Here is a 16,288-nt window from a genome sequence, read left to right on the forward strand (position 1 = left end):
ATCCTTTCACCAAATCCTGTGCTGTCCTGTTCAACAAACTCTGGGCGATGCCAATACCCACTGTGATCTTCCTGTGTACATACTCTCTGAAATATCCACATCTTCTATCAGTCCTTTATCCCCTGCCTCCCAATCTGCATTCCCTAACTAATAAAACATTTCATGAATTCCTATTTAAATGACTACAAAAGACAGCTTCCTCTGCCTCTACTCCTCAGCCTAGTACTCCAACATGTCCACACACAGGATTTTAATATTGTATTTTGATGGCACAGAACATATTTTGTAAATATTTTAGAAAATTTTATAATGAATTTTTTGTAAATAAAGATACATTCAGTTACAGCTTTCTATTTTCCCAATGTATGACAACTTGATGGGCAAATTTTGGGACACCTATGTAATCTATATTTTATTTTAATATTTATAATAGTATTCTGATTTATACATTTGTCATTAAGACTTCTTTCTCTTATAATAGAGATTAACATGGATCATTTATTCATTACAATACATTTATTGATTACATATAAATTATGTTTCAGAAATGAAAACAAACAAACAAGACATAATATATATATCCAAGAAGCCTGATATCAAGAAGTAGATCTATAAACCCAATGTGGTGGATACGTTATATTAAAATAAAAGTAGAGGAGGGTTATAGGTTTTATATAACCAAGTAAAGTCAAAGAGCGAATGCAAGTGAAATCTATTTAACTCATTTATTTAACAAATTTGTATTACTGTCTAATATGTACGGTCATGCTGCCAGAATTTGAGAGTGTAAACATGGCACAGATGTTATAGTTTTGAAGCTTGGAGTCATGGAAAAATGCTAAGTTGTTATAATGGGAAAAGATGAGTGATACAACTTCTATATCGGAAGATCGTGCATGAAAAGATTCATGTATGAAAGTTAAATAAGAGAGCTCCACATAGGCAAAAGTAGAAACAAATTTCAGGCATTTTAAAGCATACCTGAGAGCCCATGGGGACATGAAACGTCATGGCACCACAGTTAGGGATGGGCAAATAGTTTGATATAATTGGAGCAATAATTCTTATACTTTATTATGCATATGAATCAGCTGGGTAAAAAATAAAAACATGGATTTCATCCTCCTTTGAATCCATAGGTCTCTAAAATTTTGTTTGTATAGGACTAGACTCTCTCTTTTTAATAAAAACTTTATGCCAGTAGTCAATGGATCACAAATGAAAAAAACTGGAACATAGGCCCAAACTCCTTTATAGAGGGATTTAAATAAGCAACAATTAAGTCCATATTCATTTGTATATATGTAATACATATAAAATAATTAAGTTTATGTATGTGTGTATGTATATGATGGTCTTAAAGGAGTTTAAATAAAATGAATAAACAATTTTTACTAATAGAACAAATTTTGATGATAATTATTTCAACTCAGAAATTATGTTATTAGTTTCCTATTGCTGCTGTAACAAATTATCATAAATTTAGTGGCTTACAAGAAATTTATAACCTTACAGTTCTCTAGGTCAAAAATACGGTACAGACTTCACCATATTCATCAAGGTATTAGAGGGAACACTATAGAAGAGAATTCTCACTCAAACTGCTGAAAGAATGTAATTCTTTGCAGTTGCTGATTGGACTGTGATACTTATTTTCTCACTGCTATAATCTCTTAGAATGTAGAAAAGGTTGCATTTATCCCCTTATACAGAAAAATCAATTGGAATTTGGAATTTAGACCCATTTGCTATGGTCTAAATATTTGTGTACCCCCACCTTCCACCTCTATTCATATGCTGAAATCCTAACCCACAGTGCTAGTACTACTAGGTAATTATTTGGGAGGTGGGAGAACTATGAGGCTGACAGGAAGGCCATCTATGGGGAAGGAGGCCCTCATGAGACACTGAATCTCCTGTGGCCTTGACTTTGTACTTCCCAGTCTCCAGACTCAGGTGCAAAAAATTCCTGTTACCTACAAGCCAATTATTGACTTGAATTGACTACTCAGTCAATTATTTTTTGTTATAGCAGCCCAAATGAACTAAGACGTCATTTGACAGAACCTGTCTTACTCTGAAATAGAACAATCTGCCAATGAGTGAGTAAGGTAAGAGATGGTCAGAAGACTTAGGACAAATGAAATATATTGTATTTGGAAAAATTGGTTATAAGGGTGCTCTTAGTACCTGCTCTAGCTGATTTTGCCCTCCTTCACAAGTTTCAAAAAGTAATTCTGAGTAATGTCCTGGACATATTTGCTTTGCTCTTTTCTTTTCAATAGGCCATTTTATTTTATTAGACTTGCTAGAGAAAAAAAAAATACTCCTTTGAAACAAAACACCACATTTCAATGGAACATATGGTAAGTTTATGTGAATATATTTGATCAGAAATTACCAAAAAAATCCTATTGAAAGTAGGTAAAGAATTCTTAATATTCTCCTTTATCTAAATTTAATTGCTCTTAAACTTTATTTATAAAAAGTTAAATGTTTATAATGAAATGATATAGAAAGAAATATAATAGAAATTTTCTGTAGATGCATCCTCTGAATTTAAGAATTTTAAAGGTTTTTTCTTCAAGTTTTAAAACTTGATTTTATGCTTTACTAATTCACTGAATAGACAGATGAATATGGAGAAGAGAGTTACTTATAAATACTCGAGAGACATTTCTCTTTGCCTACCATTGTGGAAAAAGAAACTTAGGATGGATTTGGATTTTATAAGCTGTTTTATAATGAGAAGAAAATGATTCTCATAAAAAAGGAATAACTGATCATTTGTAAGCTTGAAATGAAACATTTAGAAAGCTTACCTTTTATAATGAAAATGTAATCCTAAAATTGACAGATGATAGATTTTACAAATACCTCAGTGTATGGAAATCCATCAGGAAAATGACAAAATGATAAAAGAGAATGTTGCACAGGAATATTAGTGAAGACTGAAACTTGTGCTAAAAAAGCCATCCTACTGCTGAGAACATCATTAGAGCTATTAACCAACCAGTATGCAATGCCAAACCCACATACTTGGAGTGATTGATTAGAAAGTAACTGAGTTTATACTTGGTGCACTTGGCCAAAAGAGCAGAAATAATATAAAACTGCTATAAATTACCAAGCTCGTTTTTTTCAATCAAGGAAGCATGAATATTTAATGCAACAAAAAATCTGAAATAATCTCTTTCCAGAAAAGCAAAAGTCACTAAAATTTATAAGGAACAGGTGGTAAGGAAAGACATATACAACAATAAAGACCAAATGAATGGCAGGGAAAAGGATTTGAGCAACTTACATATTTCATTATCTATCGTTACTTTCATTATACTAGTTATCATTCTACTAGCCACTATTCTAAGTATAGTATTTACATTAATCATCACTGCAACTCCATGACGTGTAATGGGTTGCTCATTGTACAAATAAGAAATCTGAGACAAAGTACAGATAATTAACTTTCCCAGTGGCATCTGGTCAGTAAACGGTAGAACAAGGATGTGATGCCAGTCTAATTGCAGGACCGTTTTTCATTTTAACCATTCTACAATAATGGGTCTAATTACTCCCAAATAGCTTTATATAATATAGCTCTATTTTAAAAAATACATATTTTTCCCAATTTAAGAAATTTAGAAAAAGAGAACAAGTGCATTAGGTACATTATTTGAATACTAAATTTGTAGTTTCTAGATAGTGTTCTTATATCACAGCCTTCATACGTGTATTAAAAAGGTTATTTATTAGAGATGAACAAATGCATTATCAAATATAAAGTCTTGAGTAAGATTATGGACATAAAAATAACATAAGCTTCATATTATTTTGTAAAGAAACAATGGGGGAATTTCTTAGTGACACCAAAAATCAGAGTCCAGGTTCTGAATTGATATATTCAAATTTCAACTTTGCCACTTAGAAGCTGTGTAACGTTGATGAGGTGTTTGAGTCTCAACAATCTCACTGGTTCAATGGAAACAACAGGCTAATCCACTAAGATTATCTTGACAATTGTATGAGTTAATGTATATTTGATGCCAAGCAAAATACTTGACACACAGTAAGCAATTAAAACCATCACGACTGCAACTGAAAACAAACAATAGGTGGTTATTTTATTTTTCCATTGTAGTCAAACATGAATACGCAAATAATTACAGATTTCGCACTGCAAGATGGGCAAATGGAGTCCTCCAGCAATTGTCTCTCTTGATGAAACTGAAACTGAACAACGACCCATGCAAGAAAGCACCTTCACAAGAACTAAAAATTCAGTTGAGATACCACAGTGCTTGGTGTTAGCATAATAACAAGAAAAGGCACTCTGAAGAAAGCAAGAAGAACAATCTCACATTGTGCATATATACTACTCTTCCCTCAACTCAGGCAGTGCAGTGAGAAGAGATGATCTGTGTGCTTGGAAGACGGAAAAGAAGTGACTGTGGGAAGTGGCACTGGTACTCAGGGCCAGCCCTGCCACACTGGAACACAACACAGGCAGAATTCCCCTGATTCCAGAACCGTGAGCTTTAGACCCACCTAGGTCTAGAAAGAAATCTGCTGCCCAAACAAGAAAAGCCCAAGTACCTGCTCATTTTACTACTAACTGACTATAATGGCCTCTACTACTGAATAAATTTCAGGGGTAGCCAACAGTAATGATGGTGGTCCATGGGTAGGCCCTGTTTGTGTATTAGTCTGGGAAGTTATGAGCCTGGAGCACAGCCCAGCATAATACCAGCTGCGATAACCACTGGAACGGCTGTGTCACACCTTTCCCAACTCAAGGCTGTACAGGGCAAGGAGAAACTCCTTCCATTTGGGAGAAGGATAAAGAAAAGGACAAGGGATTTACTCTTGACCCTAGTACCAGGCTCAACAATGAAACACACACTCACCAAAACACTGAAGACCCTAAACCCAGGACACTGCTCCCGGGCAATGCTTCTAGACTCACCCAAGGCCAGAGGGTACCCCAGGAAGGAGAGACCAGAGTCCATGCTAGTTTCACTACCAACTGACTAAAGTGGCTTTGGGCCTTGAACAAAAATCAACAGCAGTCAAGCATTAGCTTGAGTAAGTGAAGCAGCCATAATCCCAGCTGGGAGCTTCAAGTGTCACCCAGAACAATGCAAGCTGTGGTGACCACAGGAGTGCCCACATCATCCCTCCTCCAACTCCTAGAGAGAGACTCCTTCCACTTGGGTGAAAGAAAGGGAAATAAACTGAGGGCTTTCCCTGAGAACACAGACAATTCTATTTGATTTCCCAAGGTCAGCAGGATTGGGTATCTAAGAATCTGCAAGAGAGTTAGAGTGTAACTAGCCTTCAAGCACCCTCTAGTGCTGAAACAGCTACAGAAGCCACGGGGTTTGAAACTCAATAGTCTCCTTTGAATTCATAGAAGGTCCTCTGAAGAAAGCAATCCTATTTACAAAAAAAAAGCTCTAGGAATAAATTTAATCCAAGAAGTAAAAGATCACCACAAAGAAAACTATAAAACACTGATTACAAAAATAGAAAAGGACTTAAAAAATGGAAGATATCCATATTCATGGAATGTAAGAACAGTTTTAACGATATGATTCAAAGCAATTTACGGACACACTGCAGTACCCATCAAAATACCAATAACATTCCTCACAGAAATAAAAACCACATAAGACTCTGAATAGACAAAGAAATCCTTAGCAAAAAGAATAAAGCTGGAGGCATCTCTCTACCTTGTGTCAAAATATATTACAGAGCTATAGTAACAAAAGCAAGACAGTAATGACATCATAAAAACCTAGAGCAATGGAACCGAACAGAGGGCCAAGGAACAAATCCTCACATGTAAGCCAACTCACCTTCACAAAGCTGCCAAGAATGCTGTTGGGGAAAAGAGTTTTCTATAAATGGTGCTAGGAAAAGTGGATATCCATTTCTATTACAGAAGAAAGGAAAGAGCCCTATATGTCACCATATACAAAAAAGAAATCAAACGGATTAAAGAATTAAATGTAAGACATGAAAATATGAAACTACTAGAAGAAAACATCGAAGAAATGCTCTGACACATTGTTCTGGGAAAAGATTTTTTGAGCAAGACGTCAAAAGTACAAGCAACCGAAGCAAAAACTCATAAATGAAATGACACCCTGCTATAAAGATTGTACAGCAAAGAATATAAGCAACATGAGATATGAAAATTCATATACACTGTCCATCTGACAAGATATTAATAAGAATATGCTATAAGGAACTCAAAGAACTCAATAAGAAAACCACAAATAATTTGTTTAAAATTGGCAAAAGTTCTCAATCAGTATTTCTCAAAAGAAGACATACAACTAGCTAATAGTTATAGGAAAAAACATTCGATATCACCAATCATCAGGAAAATGGAAATGAAAACCAAAATGAGAAATCATCTCACCTCAGTTAAAATGGCTATTATCAAAAAGACAGAAAATAACTGATGATGATAGTAAGGATGTGGAGAAAGGGGAGCACACATGGACTATGAGAAGTATAAATTAGTACAAAACAGAAAACAGTACAGAAGTTCATGAAAAACGAAAAACAGAATTACCTCATGATCTAGGAGTCCTACTACTGTGTATGTATCCAAAAGAAAGAAAATTAGAATATCACAAAGATATCTGCACTCCCATGTTCACTGCAACATTATTCACAATAGCCAAGATATGAAACCAACCTCAGTGTCCATCAAAGGATCAATGAATTAAAAGTGGTATATACATATACAAAAGAATATAATGCAGCCAGGAAAAAGAATGAAATCCTGTCATTTGAAGAAGGAAGGAGGGAACCTGAGGTTACCATGCTAAATGAAATAAGCCATACTCAAGAAGACAAACATTGCATTTCCTACTTACATGAGGGACCTAAAAAATAGGTCTCACGGAGCTCATGAATGGAATGGTGGTTACCAGAGGCTGGGAAGGGCAGGGGTAAAGAGAGCTTAGTTAATTAAATAAGTTGTGTTTTTTGATAGCATGGTAGGTCGGGCACATGTAGCTAAGAATTTATTGTATAACTCAAAATAACTAGAAGAGACTATTTGGAATATTTTCAACACAAAGAAATGATAAATGTTTGAGGTGATAGATATACCAATTACACTGATTGGTTGTTACACATTGTATGCATATTACCAAAACAGCACATGTACCCATAAATATGCACATGTTTTTTTTATCTCATATCAATAAAAAATGAAAGTGAAATGTGAAAATACTAAGCCCCCCAAATTAGAGGTTCACTTATGAGGAAAAAGATGTATTTTTAAAAAATATTATATTTACTCAATTTTTCTTATTTTTTCATTTAGTAGTACAATTAAGAATAATATTATAGAGAAGAGGATGAAAGGGAAAGAGTACTAGCCCATTAAAATATTACTGATGTGTATAAAACACATAAAAATCAGTTTATTAATTGTACTTTAAAATAATTTTTCAGTACCAAGAAAGAGTTTAAACTAGTATTTGACTTCTAATTGAATGCATCTCTCAGTTTGCAACACAGATAGGAGACCATGCCAAATTATTCACCAACAGAGTTCCACAGTACAAACTTAAATAAACACCTCTGATTGACACTATTTCTCCTAGGTCAGCCTTATCCTATGCGTTATAAACTTATTCTAGGAGTCAGTATATATTGAGAAAAAGTGACACTGAGTTTTCAATTCAATTGCATCCTTTTACCTTGCTTTAAGCACTTTTGTCTTTTGACCAAAATATAATATTCAAAATTGAAAGAATTTTGACTATATAAAATGTTCTACAAAAAAGAAATTGCCCTCTAGCCTACATTTCAATATACTACATATATTCTTCAGCTTTTTTTTTTTTCTCAGTGGAACATCAGACTTCACATATAAATCACTGAGTTAAGTCCCACATTTACACTGTAATAATTTATCAATAGTAAGTCCAGTTTAAGATCTATTGCTTGCGAGACCATTCCTGAACTATATTTTATATTTTCACTTTCTTAAAACATAAAGTACTTCAACTGAATTTATTTTTAATATCAGCTTGTTTGGTGTTAAAGTTTAAACTACATCTTTTGGAATATGAGTTGAAGTTTTAGCAAATAATAATGTGAAATCCACACATAAGAGAAAATTCCAAAGCACTTTTAATGACGTTTCCTAAACACAATTTTGTCCTATAGTAGTCATGTAGATAGAACTTTAAATTTCCCTTGACCAGAGAAGTGCAAATGTCACAACGATGACATTTTATTCTCAGTTAGTATTTTTTCCTTCCATAATTAAAACACCAAAATGTTTGCTGTTTTATTTTTCTAAACAAATGTCCATACACTGTCCTAGTTGACCCTAGCTGTATTGTTTACATATTTGATGCATTAGGAAGTCTGGGTCACCACTAACCTATGTTTTCCTGCTATTTCTTGGTTTTAGAGTACAATGAGATACATAATTTTAAATAATAAAAAATCCTGCCATATTTTATTTAGAATTAAGTGGAATCAGTAAGAAATTAATGCTTAATAAGGTAAAATTACCAACCATGCCATTAGTAACAATGGAATATATAATTTTTATTTTTATTTAGCTTATTAATATAATGAGCAAAAATTAAATTCTAAGCAAGATGTCTAATTTTTTTTTTTTTTTTGGCAGTTTTGACCAGGGCTGAGTTTGAACTTGCCATCCCCAGTTTATGGGGCCAGTGCCCTACTACTTGAGTCACATATCTAATTTTTATAACAAAAATATCCCAACTTTTAAGGGAGTATATAATTATACCAACACATAATATGTATAGAGCTGTGGCAATAAATCATTGTCTTCCAGCATCAAGAAAATTAATGGAGGTTGTCGAAATAATCTGTAGTCCTATACCTCAAAATTTGTATATATTCATTGTTGACATTTCTTCATGTAAATTTGTGCTACATTAATGAATATTCCCTTGCCTTGATATGATGACATTGATAGGTATGTTATTTTAATAGACTTCAGTTGTTTTAGAATTGCATAGTTCTTTTTAAAAGCAATTATGAAAAACAGCAGTCAAGATGACAGAAAGGGTCTTCTCAGTAGAACTTAGTAAATCATTCCTGTTGTGTATTAAGTTGATACGCTATGTAGGAAAGCCGGGGGCTTGAATTTCTCTGCTTTTATGCCAGCTCCACCTCATTACCTTTACTTTTTCCTGCTCCAGTTCCTCACTGCAGGCCCACTGAGAGACTCTACCTTCAGCCTGTGTCCTGCCAAGTTCCAGAACAGAAAGGCCAGTCTTACCACAGGAAGAAAGTATAAGAACTGCAAACATCTTTCCCCAATCTGGAATATATCCTTTCTCAGCCTAGGACTCAGTGTACCCAGGAAGTACAGTCTACTGCTTTTCTGGTTCACAAATCTGCCTTGAATAGTGTTAAAATATAGCACAGAAAATTATAAATATCATTTTTAATTCTATTGCACAGAAAAGTCCTGCTAACATTTGGATGCAGCATACCACAGATGCACACACACATCATATAATACAAATAAAAATATTGCCTGAGTGAGAGCTGGAGAGCTAATCATTTCATTTGGGAAGTAAACTCAGAACTATGCACAGAAGGGCAGGCAAGTGGGAAGAAAGCCCACTGGGGAGCCTTACTGGGTAAGTTATCACTGTGAGAGAGTCAGCCAGGCACAGGCCTGCTGGAAACTCCAGGGAAACTGTAGAGAACATGATTCAGAGGGTTCAGCAGGTGAGGATGCTGTAGTATTTATTCACAAACTCCACCTGTTATTGGCCGAGAGTTGCTCTCAAAAGTGTTAAGTGGCCTGCCACTTCAGGCCTGCCACGCATATTCCTGGGGCCACAGAGTCCTCTGGCATTTGAAGAAATCTGAGGAAGAGTGAGTGTCCAGGGAAAAGGGAGACATCTATAGAACCTACTATACAGGTAGAATACTCTGAATTTTTCTTACCTTGCTTTTTAACTTTTTATTATATCTATATCTTTCATGTCAATGAAGCCTTATCCTTTTTAACACAATTTTATCATCCTTATTAATATACTAGTTTTATAACAGCATACTGCTATATTGTTTTCTACTTTCTGCTATATAAAATTTCAATTTTTCAAAAACTTGCTATTAGTAATATACCAAATTGTTACCATTTTTTAGTATAAAATTTAAAAGTAGAATAATAGAGTCAAAGAATTTGTACATCACAAACTTTTGACTAGTATTTTTTTTTTTTTTTTGAGAGAGAGAGTCTCACTTTGTCACCCTTGGTAGAGTGCTATGGCATCAAAGCTCACAGCAACCTCCAGCTCTTGGGCTTAGGCAATTCTCTTGCCTCAGTCTACCGAGTAGCTGGTATTATAGGTGCCTACCCCAATGCCCAACTGTTTTTTGTTGCAGTTTGGCCAGGGCCAGGTTTGAACCTGCCACCCTCAGTATAGGGGGCTGGCGCCCTACTCACTGAGCCACAGGCACCACCATTGACCAGTGTTTTGTTTTGTTTTGTTTTAAGAGACAGAGTCTCACTTTGTCACCATCGGTAGAGTGCTGTGGCGTCACAGCTCACAGCAACCTCCAGCTCTTGGGCTTAGGTGATTCTGTTGCCTCAGCCTCCCAAGTAGCTGGAACTATAGGTGCCTGCTGCAATGCCTGGCTATTTTCTTGTTGCACTTTGCCCAGGCTGGCTTTGAACCCACCACCCTCGGTATATAGGGCTGGTGATCTGTTCACTGAGCCACAGGTGACTCAGCTCCTGGAGACAGAAGGCAGCTGCAGAGACCTGGGACTCTCGGGGTATCCGTGGTTCTCATCAACAACCATGACTACAACCACCTGAAGGCAAAACACCCTTACTTTCCAGTGCACAGAAAGTCGCACATGTGTACACTAGCCAGATATGGTAAAGAAGGACTCGTGTTTCCGTATCTTACCTCAGTATCCTGAGTAGAGAAGCATCAAGGTCATCGTTGTATTTTCTTATCCACCCTACCCCAACTTACACTGAGCAAGTTTTCTCCATATTATAATAGTATTTAAGTAGGTACTGAGATACTAATGTGAGACGTAGCACAGAGGGGTGCCAGGGAGAACTGAGAGGAGCTGTCTGTGGGCTCATCAGCTAGTACAGAAGCCGCTCCGGGCTTGTGCAGGACCTAAGAAACAATCATTGAAGGCAGATGCCCTGCAGAGGTGATTTTCCGTTTAAATCTACTTAGTTCTTACTTTCAAAAACTTTTGTTTGTAGTAACGTAAATATGTCTATACTATAAAACTGAAGTACACAGTCACACAAAAAGCGCACACCTAGTAAATGTAAAAATTTTTCACTAACTGAACACACCCCTGTAAGCACCCCAAATCAAAACATAGAACCTGATTGGCCACCAAAAGTACCCCATGTCTCCTCCCCGTCACTGACTGCCCTTCACAGGAGAGCCACTATCTTGACTTCTAAACAATAGATCAGGTTTGCTTCTTTTGTACTTAACTTAAATGGAAAATATGCCAAGTTATTAAGAACAATTTTTAGAGTAGTATTAAAGATCAAATCTCACATTTTGAACCTGCCGATGTCACAGTTCTTTAGTAAGTTCCTCAAACCATAGTATAGGCCTCTATCTGGATTCAGGTGTCTTGTACGTTCTTATCATTTACCTTAGAACCTGCCTGCTGATGACTGAGCATCTTAAGTCTCCTTTGTGTCTTTCCTTTTTAACTTGCCTGGTGAAGCCTTGTGCTCCTCTACTTCCTAAATGCCCAGCTCACTCTCCACAATCGGTAAAACTTATCCCACTAACGTTAAAGCTGACATTTATCCTGATTTAATTTTAAATCTACTGACACAGTTCTTATGTTCTCAGCACTATGTTGAAGCAACATTATTTCCTTACCCCTTTCACCTAAACTGAGTGACACAGACTTAAACATATGTAGAGCTTTGTTAATACCAACTGAAACATGAATCACTCCTTCTACACTTGACTAGTATACATAGGATAATGGAGTAGTTATTAATAATAATTAAGATCACCACGAGCTATTCCTAATACACTGATATAACAAAATGATACATACGTGTTGTGCCAGGGAAAAGAAAGGTCACGCTATTGTGATGATACGTTCAATTTTTATTACTAGTTTGCTAAGGGAAAGGAATAAAATTAGAAGACAAAAATAAGATAATTTGTCTGGCCCCATATGCCAGAGGTGGCGGCTTCAAACTCATCCCCAGCCAAAAAAAAAAAAAAGATAATCTGTAAGTGTGAGAAACAACATGTATGCTGAATTTATGGTCAGATAATAATCTAGTGTCATTATTTATCCAATCTATTCCTCCTCAAAAGACTTGAGTACAATGCCAAAACTCTTGAAAACATGGAATGCCAGACAGAGCCAAGAAAGACAAAGAAAAATAGTTTATAATTCTCCTTAAAAAGGTGATACATAGATTACTCACAAGTGCCAGGATATGGAATCAACTTAAGGCTACACCAGTGAATGAAAAAAGAAAATGTACTACAGATACACAATGGAATCTCAATGGAATATTATTCAGCCAGAAAAAATCCTGTCATTGGTAGCAAAAGAGACGGAATTAGTGATCACTAAGTAGAATTAGACAAGCATAGAAAGACAAATATTGCATCTTTTTTTTTAGCTCCTATGTGGGAGCTAAAAAGTTGGAATCATGGATGTAGAGGTTGGTGGCTGCCCAGAGGCATGGAAGAGGGCAGAGGACAAGGAGACGTTGCTTAATGGGTACAAAAATACAGTTAGACAGAAGTAGTAAGTTCTGATTTCTGACATTATAGTGGGGGGACTACAATTAACAATAATTTTTTATATATTGCAAAACAGCTAAAAGGGAAATATTAGAATGTTCCTAACACTAAATAAATGTTTGAAGTGAGGGATATCCAAATTACCCTGACTTAGTAACACATTGTATACAAAAAGCACAGATATCTCCCAAATCTGTACAGCTATTATGTATAAACAAAAGAGGGAATGGGCTGAAATGGAATCATATTAACATGGGTTGCCAACCTTCAAGACCATCAAACAAAGAAAGTAATATTTATGCAGCTACAGAAGTTTCAAAACCTATAGAAAAGTCTCACAAAAGACATATATTTGCTCCCTGGGAGCACATCAACTACAAGAAAGGCTGACTTTCACTTTTATTCCTCTCAAAGCTGCTAGGTCTTGTTAACATCTTCAACCTGAGGTGCAGACACAACGTGGCTGAGCGTGAGCATATGAGTGTGCCAGAACGGTCATCTATTATTAAACACGATCAGAATTCAGCTTCCGTGCCTCGCCAGTGATGACTATCAAGATTTCTGTCTAAGCACCCCTAATGTAAGGTATTGGGACAGGACAAAAAAGGAAGAAGGGAGACCTTGTGAAAATAAGAAGATGAAGAAGATGAAGAACAAGTTCTGTAGGTTATCAGCAGTATCTCAGAAGTAAAGGAGGACAATGTTTGGATTTATGACCAAAACCGCTTCCATGAAGGGATTTATAATCATAACACTACCTATCAATTACTCACCACATAAGACTAAGTAATGGCTTCTAAATATTGTACAAGTATAAAAACTAAACAAATAAAAATATGTAAGGGAAAACAAATTGTAAAGAGCCTATTTGTGTGCTATGTTACCTCTCCTTGATTCTATCCTTACCTATTTCCCTGTAACGTTATAAAAAAATCACTCATTTGGGGGGAACTCATTCTATGCTACCAAAACATGAAAGTAAGCAAATAAACTCAGTTCTTATTTTCAAAACTTAAAAAAAAAGATAACCAAAGGAAGAATATTTATGCATAAAATACCAATCACACAGATAAGGAACCATTGTGAGTCAGGTTCACGAGAGACAGGCAGCACTGACCACCCCTTAGCCTTGACAATAGGTATGACTGCTGACTTTACAGAAAAGGCCAGCCACAACCACAGCTTTTTTTATATTTACTACTAAACCCTAGGATACTGTGCATAGATACTCAAATTGTTCACCTAAGCTCTCAAAAGAAGTGAGATTACAGCCCCCAGAGCGAAGTTACTAGTCATAAGAGGAACCTTCACACTTCACGGAGAGCCCAAGTGGGAACATGACTCTGAATCGGGATATACTGTCAAACACCAAGTGATGGCAGGACACATGTGACTGAAGGATCAACAATGCAGACACTTCCCACAGCAGGAGAGGGCTTTCATGATGTGCATCACTCAATATATTAGACTCCAGAATGCATTCTTCCTTGTGAACAAAGTCAAGTTTAGCTCTTTGTGAAACAGTTGAAATGTGATAGCAAAAAAGAAAATAAGATTCTGCCTTAAACTAATACAAAAATCTGGTTTTTTCCAGTCGTTGCACGAAAGCAAAGGATACTGGGAATTTGTTTGTACTTCTAACACAGTTTAGTGTTAATTCCAAATACTTAAAGTTTGCTTGCTGCATAGCTAATCAATAAGTACAGGCAGGCCTCTTGCTGCATAGCTAATCAATAAGAACAGTGCAGGCCTCTTATCTAAGAATTATGGAAAAGCAAAGAGAAACACGGAGGGAAGACTGTTTCATAGTCAAAGCTGAATCGAGTCTAAATATGTATGCATGGCTGCTTTCTACCGGGTCCTAGAAAATAATCTCTCCCCGACCATGCCAACATTTATTATTACAGGGCATGCATCATTAGAGTTAGCCAAGTTTGTCTTTTCTATTTTCTTCTGTACACAGTCAAATGGCAGCATGCTGGAGCTGGTAAACACTGGCTCACAGTTGACTGTGTACATCCCTCCTCATCTTTGTGTTCAGTAACATCACAGCAGTTGAAAATGATGGAGGGAGTATTTCCACCAACTAAGTCAGTAAACACTACAAATCAGGTCTTTCTTCTCCCTTCTCAGTCAACAGGTTGTTAAATATTTATCAACACACCACTGCATCTCAGTACTATGTGTACTCTCTGTGCTATGGGTCACATAATCTACCAAAACAAGGAAAGCAACAGGGAACCAAGCAGACATAGTCCTGACCTTGAGATCTTACTGGTCTTATGTAATTGCCCTATCTCATTTATACCTTGTTCCTTACCTCCACTTACACATGTATCCATTCTTTAAACCAGGCGTCCTCAAACTATGGCCGTGGGCCACATCGGCCTGCCTAGGACATTTATCCGGCTTGCCGGGTGTTTTTGCCGCTGCTGCCTGTCCTGCTTAGCAGCCGACTGGTCCCAGGGCCCACAGTCTTGCCCTCCAATGGTCTGAGGGACAGTGAACTGGCCCCCTGTTTAAAAAGTTTGAGGACCCCTGCTTTAAACCATCTCTATTTTACATGATAGTAGTGTCTCCCTGCTATAAATTTCAAAGCAGACAAGTTTTACACTTTTTTGTGCAAGGTTTGCTTAAGCTGATGCACACTGTGGACGGCAAAGGTAGGGAGATAAGGAAACAATCAAAATTTTGAAATAGAGAAGAATGCTGTCCACGTAAATCTAATGGTGTGGTTCATGCATTTCCCACGGGCTCTCCTCTAGTATTTGCAGGGATAAGAAAAAAGTATGGAGGATCACCCTCCGGTCCTCCCTCTTCTCTTCTCACCTTCCTACTTCAACCTACAACTGGCAGAGGCCTCACACAAGAGCATGGTAGGGTGGCCAACGCTCCCAATTTTGCAGAGAGTTGGACAGGTTTTGCAGGACTGGTGCAGTTCCAGGCAAACCAGGATTACTCAGCCTTTCTTAATGAAAGAAGCCTATGCAGGCCAGCCCTGATACTGACATAAGCTTCTCATGGTCAGAGAATTGCAGGGTTCTGACAACCCTAAACAGGGGGGAGTCCAGACAAGTGGAAGTGAGCATGTGATAGCACATGAACTCCAATCAGACATCTTCCTTTCACCTCACAGACTCCTCTCTCCTAGACACTATCATTGATTCTTGGCATACAGTCGTAATATAAATGATACAAGTATGTTTACAGAGGAAAATATATTATGTTTATGTCATCATATCTTTCCTGTAGCAATGCAAAGCTTTCCTTTTTGATTTTTCTATATATTTTTTTGCCCATTCTAGTCTATTCACCATACTATAACCAGAGTGATAAAACGTGTATGAAGCTCTTCAATGACTTTGCATTAGAATCCCATGTGATACGTAAGGCCCCTCTCACATATGTACACACTCTGGGTTTGTATCAATCCACTCACCCTCTCACCCACAGTCACACTGGCATTACTTTAGTTTCTTAAAACATTCCATGTTCCT

Source organism: Otolemur garnettii, unplaced genomic scaffold, assembly GCF_000181295.1.
Source record: "Otolemur garnettii isolate 467f Iridium unplaced genomic scaffold, OtoGar3 scaffold00054, whole genome shotgun sequence".
Taxonomy (NCBI): Eukaryota; Metazoa; Chordata; class Mammalia; order Primates; family Galagidae; genus Otolemur; species Otolemur garnettii.